The following is a 14,645-nucleotide window of genomic DNA, read 5'->3' on the forward strand; positions in this document are numbered from 1 at the left end:
GCGTTAGAAAGTCCATGTAGTTCATAATAAGCACCCAACAAATGATAGCTGTTATTGTTATCCTCATTGTTGTCACCATGAAATAAATATAGAAGCTGCACATCAGCCCTAGTTTGCCTCTAAGAGTATTTATTTTAGGTTAGTAATTAACACTAGGCATATACCACCTTTTGAATATTCTGAAAAAGTGGGTGGCTTCAGCATCCTACTCAATCTGATTGAGATAAAGGGCAGAAAATATTTATATCGTTTGTTTATTCGATATCCATTTTCAGAAAATTTGAATACAATCTTACTGAGCTGAAGGTCCCTCTTCCCTGATGCCTGTTGGAAAGCTACATCAACCACAAACAGGTACTGAATAACTCCTCTCTGTCAAAACCTATACTTGGAAATAAGCACAGAGAACTTGACATTGTCCCTATTATATAGAAACCTGCAACAGAGTGGGAGAGACAGAGCAGAAACACCAGTGAACTCACAGACAGGTCAACAGAAATTATCAGAACTGAAGATCATGCAAATCGTGCATTTTGTTGTTTATTTCATAGTGTGTTGGAAAGGTTATTATTATTATTCAGGTCTTTTATATTCTTACTGAACAAGCTTGCTTGTTCTATGAGTTACTGAGAAGAGTACTCAAATCTCCATATGAAATTGTGGGTTTCTCCATTTCTTCTTTTGGTTCTGTCCAGTTTTCCTCATGTGGTTTGAAGTTATGTTGTTTTGTGAATACACATTTAGGATGGAATGTTATGTCTACTCGATGAACTTACCCTTGGTGTAAGTGTCCCTCTTTGTCCCTGATAATAGTCGTTTGTCTGAAGTCTCCTTTGTCGGATATTACTATAGCCATTCCAGCTTTCTCTTGATTGTTGTTTTCATGGCACACCTTTTTGGGGTAATCCCTTTAACCTTTACCATATCTAGGTCCTTATATGTAAAGTAGGCTCTTTAGATAGCATATACTTGGTTCTTGTTTTTTAATCCATTTTATAATCTCTTAATTAATGTATTTCAGCCATTAGCATTTAATGTAATTTTTATATGGTTGGATTTAAGTCTATCACTTTACCCTGATTTTCCTCCCTTCCTTTTATAAAATTTAAATTAAATTAGCCAACATATAGTACATCATTAGTTTCAGATGTAGAGTTCAATAATTTATCAGCTGCATATAACACCCAGTGCTCATCACATCATGTGTCCTCCTTAAATGCCCATCACCCAACTGCCCTATCCCCAACCAAATACCCTATCCCCACCCCTACCCACCTTCCCTCCAGCAACAGTTTCTCTCCTATAGTTAAGAGTCTCTCATGGTTTGTCTCCCTCTCTGATCACTTCAAATTCAGTTTTCCCTCCCTTCCTCTATGACCTTCTGTGCTGCTTCTATTCTTCCATATATGAGTGAAACCATATGATAATTATCTCTGATTGACTTATTTCATTCAACATAATCTCCTCCAGTTCCATCCACATTGATGTAAATGGTATGTATTCATCCTTTCTGATGGCTGAGTAATATTCCTGTGTGTGTGTGTGTGTGTGTGTGTGTACAGGCATTGTTATTTATATATACATATATATGTGTATATATATATACACACACACAATGGAATACTACTCACATTCTTTATCCATTCATCTGTCTATGGACATCATGGTTCTTTCAATAGTTTGGCTATTGTGGACACTGCTGCTATAAACATTTCCTCCATGATTTTCTTCCTCAATTACCCATTTCCTGCCTTTTTTGGGGTTATTTGAAAAAAAAATTTAGGATTCCATTCATTTTAATTTATCTGTTAACCTATGGCTATAGCTCTTGGGATTTTTTCCTCTAGGGTTCCAATATATACACCTAGTCTTTCACAGTGTACTTAGTGTTATTGTTTTACCATTTCCACTAAAATGCAGAAGCCTTACCATCAAATAGTTCCCTTAACTCTCTCCCACATCATGTAGTAGTTGTATCTATTACTCTATATAAAATACTCTAACCAAGTTATAATTTTCACTTTAAACAGTCATGTATATTTTTAAGAGGAGAAAAACAATATTTTATATTTATCAAAAAAACTTAGCATTTTGTTGCTCTTTCATTTCTTTTTTTTTTTTAAGATTTTATTTATTTATTTGAGAGAGAGACAGTGAGAGAGCATGAGCAAGGAGAAGGTCAGAGGGAGAAGCAGACTCCCCATGCTTCGAGCTGGGAGCTCGATGCGGGACTCAGTCCCGGGACTCCAGGATCATGACCTGAGCTGAAAGCAGTCATCCAACCAACTGAGCCACCCAGGTGCCCTCTTTCTTCATTTCTTAAGTTCCTAGTTTTCATTTGGTATCATTTCTATTCAGCCTAAAGAATCTCTTTTAGTATTCCATTTTAGCATAGATGTGACACTCCTCCCCCTTCATTCCCAGAGGAAATTTTCACTGGATATGTAACTTTGAGTTGGCAATTCCTTTCTTTAAGCACTTTAAATACGTTGTTCTGTCTTCTGGCATGCATGGTTTCTCCTGAGAACTCTGCAGATATTTAAATCATTGTTCTGCCACATATAATGTGCTACTTTCTCTAGCTTTAGTCAAGAATTTTTATCTATAATTTTCAGAACTTTATGATATATTCAGAAGTAATTCTGAGTTTCTTGTATTTGATATTCACCAAGCTTCTTGAATCTAAATTTATGTATCTCACCAAATTTAGGGGGTTTTCAGCTAGTACTTCCACACAAATATTCCTCTCCTCCTCTCCTAAGACTCCAATCACATGAATACTAGACTTTTGATATTGTCCCATAAGGATCTAAGGTTCTGCTCATATTTTCAGTATTTTTTTCCTGTTGCTCAGACTGAAATATTTACATTGCTTTATCTTTGAGTTCATTGATTCTTTCCTTTTTCATCTCCAGTCTGCTATAAAATCTTATAAAGTTTGAAATCTTATAAAGTATTTTTTCAAACTGTAATAGAAATAAACTAAAGATGAATAACAAAAAGATATCTGGAAATCTCCATTTGGAAATTAAACAGCATACTTCTAAGCAACCAAAAGGCCAAAGTCATAAAAGAAAGACAGCATACTTTAAACGGAATCAAGATGAAGAAACAACATATCAAAATGTGTGAGACACAGGCAAAGCAGATATTATATAGAAATGTATTCACATATTAGAAAAGAGGAGTCTAAAAAAAAAAAGAAAGAAAAGAGGAGTCTAAAATCAATTTAAGCTAACAACTAGGAAAGGGCAAATAAATTACACTTAAAGTAAACAGAAAAAAAGGAAATAATAAAAAGTAGAGAGAAATCAATAAATCCAATAAACATAAGGCATAAATCAATGTAACTAAAAATATAAGAACCCTAGAGAAAATAAGAGGTTTAGCAAATTTGGCTACCATACAGGCCCCTGCCTGTTTTTGTTTAGCTGTGAGCTAACAATGGGACTAACACTGATTTTTTTAAAAGACTATTCTTTTATGGTATGTGAAAATGATCAAATGATATTATTCCACAAATTCTCTAAGGTATTACTGGAATATAGGCATGCTCATTTGTTTAAGTAATATTTCTGACTGCTTTCATACTACAGCAGCAGAGTTATATAGTTGTTAATATAGACTGCTTTATGCTGAAGAGTTTATATACAAACCTATCAGCAACCATATATCAAAAACCACTACTAAACATACAAAAAACAGAGAGAAAGAAATTAAAATACATCACTAAGGAAAATCAGCAAAACATGAAAGAGAGGAAGACAATAAAGGATCAGAGAAAATCTCCAGAAACCACCACAAAGCAAGTAACAAAATGTTAATAAACACGTATCTTATCAATAATTACTTTGAATGCAAATGGACTAAAGCATCAATCAAAAAACTAAGGGTGTCAGAATAGATTAAAAAAAAAAAAGACCTATCTATATGCTGCTTACAAGAGACTCATATTTGACCTAATAACACCTGTAGATTGACAGCGAGGCATGGAGAAACATTCACTAAGCAAATGGATGTCAAAAGAAAACTGGAGTAGAAATACTTGTTTCAGACAAACTAGACTTTTTTTTTAAATATTTTATTTATTCACTTGAGAGAGAGAGACAGAGCAGAATCAGAGGGGCAGGCAGAGGGAGAGGAAGAAACAGACTCCCCCCTGAGCTGGAAGCCTGACGTGGGGCTCAATCCCAGAACCTTAGGATCATGACCAGAGCCGAAGGCAGACACTTAACCATCTGAGCCACCCAGGTGCCCCTGGACAAACTAGACTTTAAAACAAAGACAGAAAAAAAAAAAAAAAACCCACAAAAACAAACAAACCAACAAACAAACCCAAGACTGTAACAAGAGATGAAGAAGAAGGACATTACATAATAAACAAGAAGATGTAACAATTTTAAGTATTTATGTCCCCAATGTGGGAGCACTCAAATATATAAAACAATTAATAACAAACATAAGGAAATATATGATAATAATACAATAATAGTAGGGGACTTTAACACCCCACATATCAATGGGCGGATCAACTAAGCAGAAAATCAACAAGGAAACAATGGCTTGAATGACACACTGGACCAGGTGAACTTAACCGATATGTTTAGAACATTCCAACCTAAAACAGCAGAATACATATTCTTTAAAAGTGCACATGGAATATTCTCCAGAACAGATCACGTATTAGGTCACAAATCAGACCTCAACAAATACAAAAAGACTGAGATTATACCATTTTATGTGTATAATTACACCATTTTATGTGTATGATATACCATCAGCACATTTTCTGATCACAACACTATGAAACTTGAAGCCAACCACAAGAAAAAATCTGGAAAGACCACAAATACATGGAGGTTAAGTAACATGCTACTAAACCATGAATGGGTCAACCAGAAAATAGAGAAGAAGTTAAGAAATATACAGAGACAAAAGCGAAAACATGATGGTCCAAAATCTTTAGGACACATCAAAAGCAGTCCTAAGAGAGAAGTATATAGCAACAGAAGCTTACCTCAAGGAGCAAGAAAAATCTCAAATAAACAATCTAACTTACATGTAAAGGAACTAGGAAAAAACAAAAACAAAGTCTAAAGCCAGCAGAAGGAAGGAAATAATAAAGATTAGAGCAGAAATAAATTATATAGAAACTAAAAAACAATAGAACAGATCAATGAAACCAGGAGGTGGTGCTTCTTTGAAAGAATCAATAAAATTGATAAACCTCTAGTCAGACTTATCAAAAAGAAAAGAGAAGGGACCCAAATAAATTAACAAATGAGATAGAAGAAATAACAACCAATACCACAGAAATAAAAATAATTATAAGAGAACATTATGAAAAAGTATAGACCAACAAATTGGACAGCCTGAAAGAAATGGGTGAGTTCCTAGAAATATACAAACTACCAAAACTGAAACAGGAAGAAATAGAAAACTTGTAATCAAAAAGAAACAAGAAACAAAAGTTCAGAGCCAGATGGCTTCATAGGGGATTTCTACCAAACTCTTTTTTTTTTTTTTTTAAAGATTTTATTTATTTATTTGACAGAGGGAGATCACAAGTAGGCATAGAGGCAGGCAGAGGGAGAGAGAGGAGGAAGCAGGCTCCCCGCCGAGCAGAGAGCCCCATGCGGGACTCGATCCCAGGACCCTGAGATCGCAACCTGAGCCGAAGGCAGCGGCTCAACCCACTGAGCCACCCCGGCGCCCCTCTACCAAACTCTTAAAGAAGAGTTATACCTATTCTTCTCAAAGTATTCCAAAAAATAGAAAAAGAAGGAAAACTTCCAAACTCAACCTACAAAGCCAGCATTACCTTGATGCCAAACCAAAGAATCCATTAAAAAGGAGTATTATAAGGGCACCTGGGTGGCTCAGTGGGTTAAAGCCTCTGCCTTCAGCTCAGGTCGTGATCCCAGGACCCTGGGATTGAGCCCCGCATCGGGCTCTCTGCTCATCGGGGAGCCTGCTTCCTCCTCTCTCTCTTCCTGTCTCTCTGCCTGCTTGTGATCTCTGTCAAATAAATAAAGTGAAAATCTTTAAAAAATCTTTAAAAAAAGGGAGCATTATAGGCAAATATCCCTGATTAATATGGATGAAAATGGATGAAAAATTCTCAATAAAATACTAGCAAATTAAATCCAACAGTACCTTAAAAGAATCATTCACCATGATCAAGTGGGATTTATTCCTGGGCTGCAAGGGTGGTATAATATTTGCATATCAACCAATGTGATACCCTACATCAATAAAAGAAAAGATAAGAACATATGATCCTTTCAATAGATGCAGAACAAGCATTTGACGATGCACAACATCCATTCATGATAAAAAACCTTCCACAAAGTAGGGATAGAGGGACCATATCTCAACATGATAAAGGCCATATACAAAAAAAAACCCATAGTTAATATCATTCTCAATGAGAAAAACCTGAGAGCTTTTCCTCTATGGTCAGGAACAAGACAAAGATGTTCACTCAGAGCACTGTTATTTAACATAGGACTGGAAGTCCTGGCTTCAGCAATCCAACAACAAAAAGAAATAAAAGGGATCCAAATCTGGAAGGAAGAAGTCAAACTTTCACTATTCGCAGATGCCACGATACTCTGCAGAAAACCCAAAAGACTCCACCAAAAATTGTTAAAAGAGTTACACAAATTCTGTAATATCACAGAATACAAAATCACTGTATGGAAATCTGTTGCATTCTATACACCAATAATGAAACAGCATTTACAACTGCATCAAAAACCATAAGATACCTAAGAAAAAACCTAATCAAAGAGGTGAAAGACCTGTACTCTGAAAACTAGGAAAAAACTGATGAAAGAAATTGAAAAGGAAACAAAGAAATGGAAAGACACTCCATTTTTGGAAGTGGAAAACATTGTTAAATGTTTTCTTCCACTGGAATAAAAAACATTGTTAAAATTTCTATACTACCCAAAGCAATCTACACATTTAATGCAATCTTGATCAAAATACAGAGCTAGAACAAACAACCTTAAAATTTTTGTGGAACCACAAAAGACCCCAAACAGCCAAAGCAACCTTGAAAGAGAAAGCAAAACTCAGGTATCACAATTCTAAGACTTCAAGTTATATTACAAAACTACAGACATCAAAACAGTATGGTACTGGCACAAAAATAGCCACACAGATCAGTGTGTCTGTGTCTGTGTCAACACACAGAAATCCCAGAATTGGACCCACAACTATATGGTCAATTAACTTTAGACAAAGCAGCAATGCATACCCAATGGGACAAAGCATGTCTTTTCAACAAATGGTGTTGGGAAAACTGGACAGTACCATGCAAAAGAACAAAACTGGACTGTTTTCTTACACCATACACAAAAATAAATCCAAAATGGATGAAAGACCTAAATGTGAGGCAGGAAACCATCAAAATTCTAGAGAAGAACAGAAGCAGTGAGCTCTCTGACATCGACCATACCAACTTCTTTCTAGATATGTCTCCTAAGGCAAAGGAAACAAAAACAAAATAAACTATTGGGATTACATTAAAATAAAAGGCTTCTGCACCGTGGAGGAAACAATCAACAAAACTAAAAGGCAATCTATGAAATGGGAGAAGATATTTGCAAATGACATATCTGATAAAGGGTTAGCATCCAAATATTTAAGAACTTCTATGAATCAACACCCCCCAAAAAATTACAATTAAAATATGGACAGAAGACATGAACAGGCCTGTCTCCAAATAAGACACACAGATGGCCAACAGACACATGGAAAGATGTTCAACATCACTTACCAGGGAAATGCAAATCAAAACTATAAAAAGGTTCTGCACAGCAAAGGAAAGAGTCAACAAATCAAAGAGGCAACCCACAGAATGGGAGAAGATATTCACAAATGACACTGCAAACAAAGGGCTGATATCCAAGATCTATAAAGAACTCCTCAAACTCAACACTCAAAAAACAGATAATCACATCAAAAAATGGGCAGAAGATATGAAAAGACACTTCTCCAAAGAAGACATACAAATGGCAAACAGATGCATGAAAAAATGTTCATCATCATTAGCCATCAGGGAGACTCAACTCAAAACCACATTGAGAAACCACCTTATACCAGTTAGAATGGCCAAAATTAACAAGACAGTAAACAACAAGTGTTGGAGAGGATGTGGAGAAAGGGGAACCCTCCTACACTGGTGGGAATGTAAGCTGGTGCAGCCACTTTGGAAAACAGTGTGTTAAGAAATTAAAAATAGAGCTACCTTATGACCCAGCAATTGCACTACTGGGTATTTACCCCAAAGATACAGATGTAGTGCAAAGAAGGCCATCTGTACCCCAATGTTCATAGCAGCAATGGCTACAGTCGCCAAACTGTGGAAAGAGCCAAGATGCCCTTCAACAGACAAATGGATAAAGAAGATATTGCTCATATACACAATGAAGTATTATGCCTCCATCAGAGAGGATGAATACCTAACTTCTGTATCAACATGGACGGGACTGGAGGAGATTATGCTGAGTGAAATATATTAAGCAGAGAAAGTCAATTACCATAGAGTATCACTTACTTGTGGAGCATAAGGAATAACACGGAGGTCATTAGGAGAAAGAAAGGAAATGTGAATCGAGGGAAACCAGAGGGGGAGATGAAGCATGAGAGACTGTGGACTCTGAGAAACAAACTGAGGGTTTTGGAGGGGAGGAGGTGGAGGGATGCGTGAGCCTGGAGGTGGGTATTAAGGAGGGCACGGATTGCATGGACCACTGGGTGTGGTGCATAAACAATGAATCTTGGAACACTGAAAAAATAAGATAAAATTTTTAAAAATGAGATATCACTTCACATCTATTAGAATGGCTAAAATCAACAACACAAGAACAATTGCTGGTGAAAAGGTGGAGAAAGGGAAACCCTTTTACACTATTGGTGGGAATGCAGACCAGAGCAACCAATGTGGAAAATATATGGAGATTCCTCCAAAAGTTAAAAATACAACTACCCTATGATCTAGCAATTGCATTACCATGTATTTACACAACGGATACAAAAAGGCTGATTCAAAGGGAAACATGCCCCCTGATGTTAATGGCAGCATTTATCTACAGTAGACAGATTATGGAAACAGCCCAAGTGTCCATCGACTGATGAATGGATAAGGAAGATACGGTGTATAAATACAATGGAGTATTACTCAGCTATAAAAAAGAATGAAATATTGCTATTTGCAACGATGTGGTTGGAGCTAGAGTGTACTTTACTAAGTGCAATAAGTCAGTCAGAGAAAGAGAAATACCGTATTATTTCCCTCATAGGTGGCGTTAAAGAAACCAAACAAAGGAGCAAAGAAAAAAAGAGAGGCCTACCAAGAAAGAGACTCTCCACGATAAAGAACAAACTGATAGTTACCAGCATGGAGGCTGGTGGAGGGATGGGTGACACAGGAGATGGGGATTAAGGAGTGCACTTGTCAGCAACACTGGGTGACCTACAGAAGTACGGATCACTATATTGTACACCTGAAACGCATATTATGCTCTATGTTAACATACAGGAATTTAAATAAAAGCTTGAAAAAGTAAATATAATTGTTATTATTCATGCCCAAGAACTCTCCCATACCTTCCTGTATTTATTTATTCAACAAAAGTCAGGGCATCGCGGTAGAAGAATTTACAGATGGGTTAAGGAAATACCTTCTCCCCTGAGAGGAGATAACCTAAGAGGAAGAGAGACGCTAAGTCCTACTCCGGTGACGCTCTGCTTCCAGGAGCCAAAGCGCCATTCCCTCCTCCCAGGGGCCTTTTTCAAGAAGTCCAGGCTGGGGAAGGAAAGGAGGCTGAGAGAATCACAACTTCATTAGAACTCCCGCATGAATTACGGTGGTGTCCCAGACAATAACCAGGAATGACTCTTTATAACTACTTAAATTTAGATTAAAAAAAAAAAATGGGTATCTGGGTGCAGCCTCCCTTCCTGATTCAGGGATCCCAGAAGGGTCAGAGCTCGGACCCCATCCCAGGTTCACAGATGCTTTTATGGAACTGAGAGCTTCTCCAGAAATTTAAAAGTATCAAGAGACCTATTTTTTTTTTACCCCAAGCTAGACTCTAAGCCTTCCGCTGCTGCATCCTCATTTAACTCTTAAAGTAACTCTACTAGGTAGACACGACTACCCACTTAAAGAAAAGAGGCAGAGACGGAGGTTCTCCGAACAGTATACAGCCGGGGAGCTGGGAAAGGGCAGCACTGGCCGGGGGTCGGGGAAAGGGTCGGGGAAGTGCAGAACCCGGGAGACCCTCACTCCCAGCGACGTCGGCGCCCGGCCCCGGCCCTGAGCCGGGGATGCACGCACTGCCCCGCACTCCACGGAGCTCATTCAGAGGGAACACAAACCCCGCCCTTCGCCGCCGGCGGATTCTCTTCCCCAGGGTCGACGGCCAGAGGACCATGGGCCCACGGCGAAGTGACGCCAAGTCACTGCGGCTGCCGGGAGGGTTCTGGAGGAGGCAAGGCTCACCTTTCGCAGAGGAATGAAGGCCGCGTCCTCCTGTACCGGGAGCGGAAGCGACTCTGTCTACAGAGACATCCTGGACTACGCTTCCCAGAATTCCCGACGGGAGCAGGGTCGCAGCCTCTGCCTTCTACAGCGGAAGTTATCCTGCTGTACTTTGTTCCCGGACTACACTTCCCAGAATCCCCAGCACCCCTCTCGTCGCCTTCCTAGGGCGGAAGTGTCGGCTGTCACACCGAGATCCTGGATTGTATTTAAAAGCGTGTGGCTCCGGGTCGAATTTTGTAACCCGGGAATGCTGCCAAGTGTATAGAACTCTTTAATGTACGTCTGTATTTTCTCCAGCCAACGATGCATTCAGGGCGTCTTTCCGGAGCTTAATGCGTCTGACCTTGTGGATCTTGTGGACCACAAATCCCGGAATCTCCTGCGGAGTGGCCCTTTCCTCAAGGCTCTCCCTCTGTTTGGGATAGTCAGCGTTTAAATAGTCGGTGTTCTCTTTTGGAGAGTCAGCCTGAATTAATTCTATACTGTTAGTCTAGCTTGGCCGCCCCGCCCCCATCGTTTTCTTGAAATTTTTTCTTCCAAATGTGACAAAAACTAAGACAACTCAACCAAAACAAACTACCTATTCGAAGAAGCTTCCTTATAGACGCTAGAGAACCTTGAACTGGGAGAAAGAGGAAAGGAAAGGGAGAGGAAGGAAGGAAAACATTACAGAAAGGAAGAGATGGATGCGGGGTTTGGGAGGGGCGGAATGCAGATACTATAAGGAAATTTTTGCTGACCTGTACTGAGTATCGAATTTGACAAGTATAGAGTCTCAACCTTAGTGTGACTGGTTTGCATTTCTTTATTCTTTATGGGCATGCATGCATCCAGAACTGACTGAGAGAGATAGAACAAGAACAGGGCAAGAATGTTCCCATTCAGGATGCCTGGGTGGCTCAGTGGGTTAAGCCTCTGCCTTCGGCTCATGTCATGATCTCAGGGTCCTGGGATCGAGTCCCGCATCGGGCTCTTTGCTCAGCAGGGAGCCTGCTTTCTCCTCTCCCTCTCTCTCTCTCTGCTTGCCTCTCTGCCTACTTGTGATCTCTGTCAAAAAAAAAAAAAAAAAAAGAATGTTCCCATTCAACACTTTTTTCAACATTACACTGAAGTTGTAACTAATGCATTAAGATAGGAAAAGAAAATTAAAAGTATACGGATTGGGAATGAAGAAATAAAACTGTCATTGTTCACAGATGATATGGTCATCTATGTAGAAAGTCCAAAAGAAGGGGCACCTGCGTGGCTCAGTGGGTTAAGCCTCTGCCTTCGGCTCAGGTCATGATCTCAGGGTCCTGGGATCGAGTCCCGCATTGGGCTCTCTGCTCAGCAGGGAGCCTGCTTCCTCCTCTCTCTCTCTCTCTCTCTCTCTCTGCTTGCCTCCCTGCTTACTTGTGATCTCTCTCTGTCAAATAAATAAAATCTTTTTTTAAAAAAAGTCCAAAAGAATTGACAAAAAATTCCCAGAACTAATAAGCCATCATAGCAAGGTTGCAGGATACAAAGTTAATACAAAAGTCAAATGTTTTCCTATATATCAACGATGAAGAAGTAGAGTTTGAAATTAAAACATAATACCATTTGGGGTGCCTGGGTGGCTCAGTGGGGCTCTGCCTTTGGCTCAGGTCATGATCTCAGGGTCCTGGGATCAAGCCCCACATCAGGCTCTCTGCTCAGCAGGGAGCCTGCTTCTCCCCTCTGTCTGCCTCTCTGCCTACTTGTGAACTCTCTCTCTCTCTCTCTCTGTCAAATAAATAAATAAAATCTTAAAAAATAATAATACCATTAGCAACCCCCTAAAGGAAATACTTAATTACAAACCTAACAAAATGTGTAAAAGATTGATAGAGGAAAACTACAAAACTCTAATGAAAGAAGTCAAAGAATAACTAATTAAATGGAAAGATATTCCATGTTCATGGATAGAAAGACTCAACATACTCAAGATGTCAGTTCTTCACAATTTTATCTATAGATTCAGTGCAGTCTTGGTCAAAATCCCAGGAAGTTATTTTGTGGATACTGAAAAACTTTTCTAAAGTTTATATGGAGAGGAAAAGACCCAGAATAGCCAACAAAATATTGAAGAATAAAAAAGTTGGGAATACAGACACTTCTTGACTCTGAGGCTTACTATGCTACAGTGTAACTACAGTGATGGAGACAGTGGAGATACTGATGAAAGAACAGACAAATGGGGGTTCCTGGGTGGTGCAGTCAGTTGAAAATCTGACTCTTGGTTTTGGCCCAAGTTGTGATCTTACAGTTATAAGATCAAGCCCTGTGTCAGGCTCCATGGTTCAGCACAGAGTATGCTTGAGATTCTTTCTCCCTCACACTCTCCCTCTGCCCCTCCTGCTTATTCTCTCTCTCTCAAATAAATAAATCTTTAAAAAAACAGACAAATAGATCAGCACAATAGATAGACAACCCAGAAATAGACTCATATAAAAATAATCAACTGACCTTTGACAAGGGAGCAAAAGCAAAACAATGATTCGGAAATAGTCATTTCATCAAATGGTTCTGGAACAACTGGATGTCCTAATACAAGGGGAAAAAAGGAGGATCTAGACCCAGACCTTACATACTTCACATAAATTAACTTAAAATGGATAAAAGACTTAACTATAAAAACCAAACATAAAAATCCTAGAAGATAGTACAGGGGAAAATTTAGATGATCTTGACATTGACTGTGCCTTTGTAGATACAATACTAAAGTATGATCCATGAAAGAACTAGTTGACAAACTGGACTTCGCTAAAATTAAAAACTTCTACTCTGTGAAAGACAACCTCAAGATAATGGGAAGATAAACCACAGACTGGATTAAAATATTTGCAAAAGACACATCTGATAAAGGGTCTCTGTACAAAATATACAAAGAACTCTCAACACTCAACAAGAAGACAAGCAATCCAATTTAAAAATGGGTCAAAGCCCATATCAAAGCAGATATACACATGACAAATAAGCATATGAAAAGATACTCTACATCCTATGTCCCCAAGGAAATGAAAAGTAAAAGATTACTTTCTCATTTTTTCCTAATCAAAATCCCATCAATAACTAAAAATTTTTTTATTTATCTATACAATGGAAGTACTAGTCAACATTAAAAAGAAACTAAAAGTAATTACTAGATTTATGCAACAATAAGGATGAGTTTCACAAGTATTACACTAAGTGTAAGAATTGAGACAAAATATACATTTTATGATTCTATTGCTATCTCATACTGCAAAAGAAAAGAAAAACTACAGGAAAAGAAATTAGATCCGTGGTTGTTCAAGGATGGTAGCAGGTTGAGTGGATTGAGGATGTAGAGGCACCAAGGATCTGTTTTTGTTAGGCAAATGTTGTGTTTCTAACTAAGACAATTAACTTTTTTTTTTAAGATTTTATTTATTTATTTGACAGAGAGAGATCACAAGTAGGCAGAGAGGCAGGCAAAGAGAGAGAGGGGGAAGCAGGCTCCCCGTCGAGCAGAGAGCCCGATGAGGGACTCAATCCCAGGGCCCTGAGATCACGACCTGAGCCGAAGGCAGCGGCCCAACCCACTGAGCCACCCAGGCGCCGGACAATTAACTTTTTAAAGATCAGTTTCTAAATGGTAAAAATGAAACTGAGAAAGCACTTCATGGAATAATTTGCAGAAGATAAGAACTTAGCTCCTACGCTATGGATATATAGTGTTCAGACCTCTATGAGAGGGTAGAAAAATATGCAAGTGTGTGCACTCCCAGTATAATCTGAATCATCTGTAGGTCTCTCTGGACTTGAACTTATCAGCCCACCATGCTTACTCCAATTACAAAATATATAGACCACTGACTGCTGCCACGCAGTCTAATGACTTATATTTAAGTTGTCCTTGCATTCTTTTATTCATATGCAAATATACTGTACTGCTTCTTATAAACTTGAGAAAAGAACATCAGTGTGTTCAGTGAACTCTAATGGGATCCACTGATTTCCCTAGTCTCCCTGTCAGACACAGGAATCTCACAGACTGCTCGAAAGGCCTATTGTAGATTCTACTTTAGTAACAGCTTGGAGACCACAGGTTGTGCAGTGAGCATAT

At 38.6% G+C, this 14,645-nt stretch overlaps 1 protein-coding gene across 11 annotated transcripts in view; it reads right to left on the reverse strand.

Annotated features, from left to right (window-relative positions):
- ZNF112 (zinc finger protein 112) overlaps positions 1–10,679 on the reverse strand; it is a 40,510-nt gene extending 29,831 nt beyond the window's left edge. For 8 of the 11 annotated variants that reach the window (XM_032325297.1, XM_032325293.1, XM_032325286.1 and 5 more), the window contains exon 1: positions 10,517–10,679. The gene's annotated coding sequence lies outside the window, so the exon portion shown is untranslated. Of the gene's footprint in view, positions 1–1,631; positions 2,071–9,405; positions 9,455–10,516 lie in introns of those variants that run through there. The other 3 variants (XM_032325289.1, XM_032325296.1, XM_032325292.1) reach the window with 3 other exon arrangements.
- Positions 10,680–14,645: the final 3,966 nt, after the last annotated feature.

This window comes from Mustela erminea, chromosome 19 (genome assembly GCF_009829155.1).
Source record: "Mustela erminea isolate mMusErm1 chromosome 19, mMusErm1.Pri, whole genome shotgun sequence".
Taxonomy (NCBI): domain Eukaryota; kingdom Metazoa; phylum Chordata; class Mammalia; order Carnivora; family Mustelidae; genus Mustela; species Mustela erminea.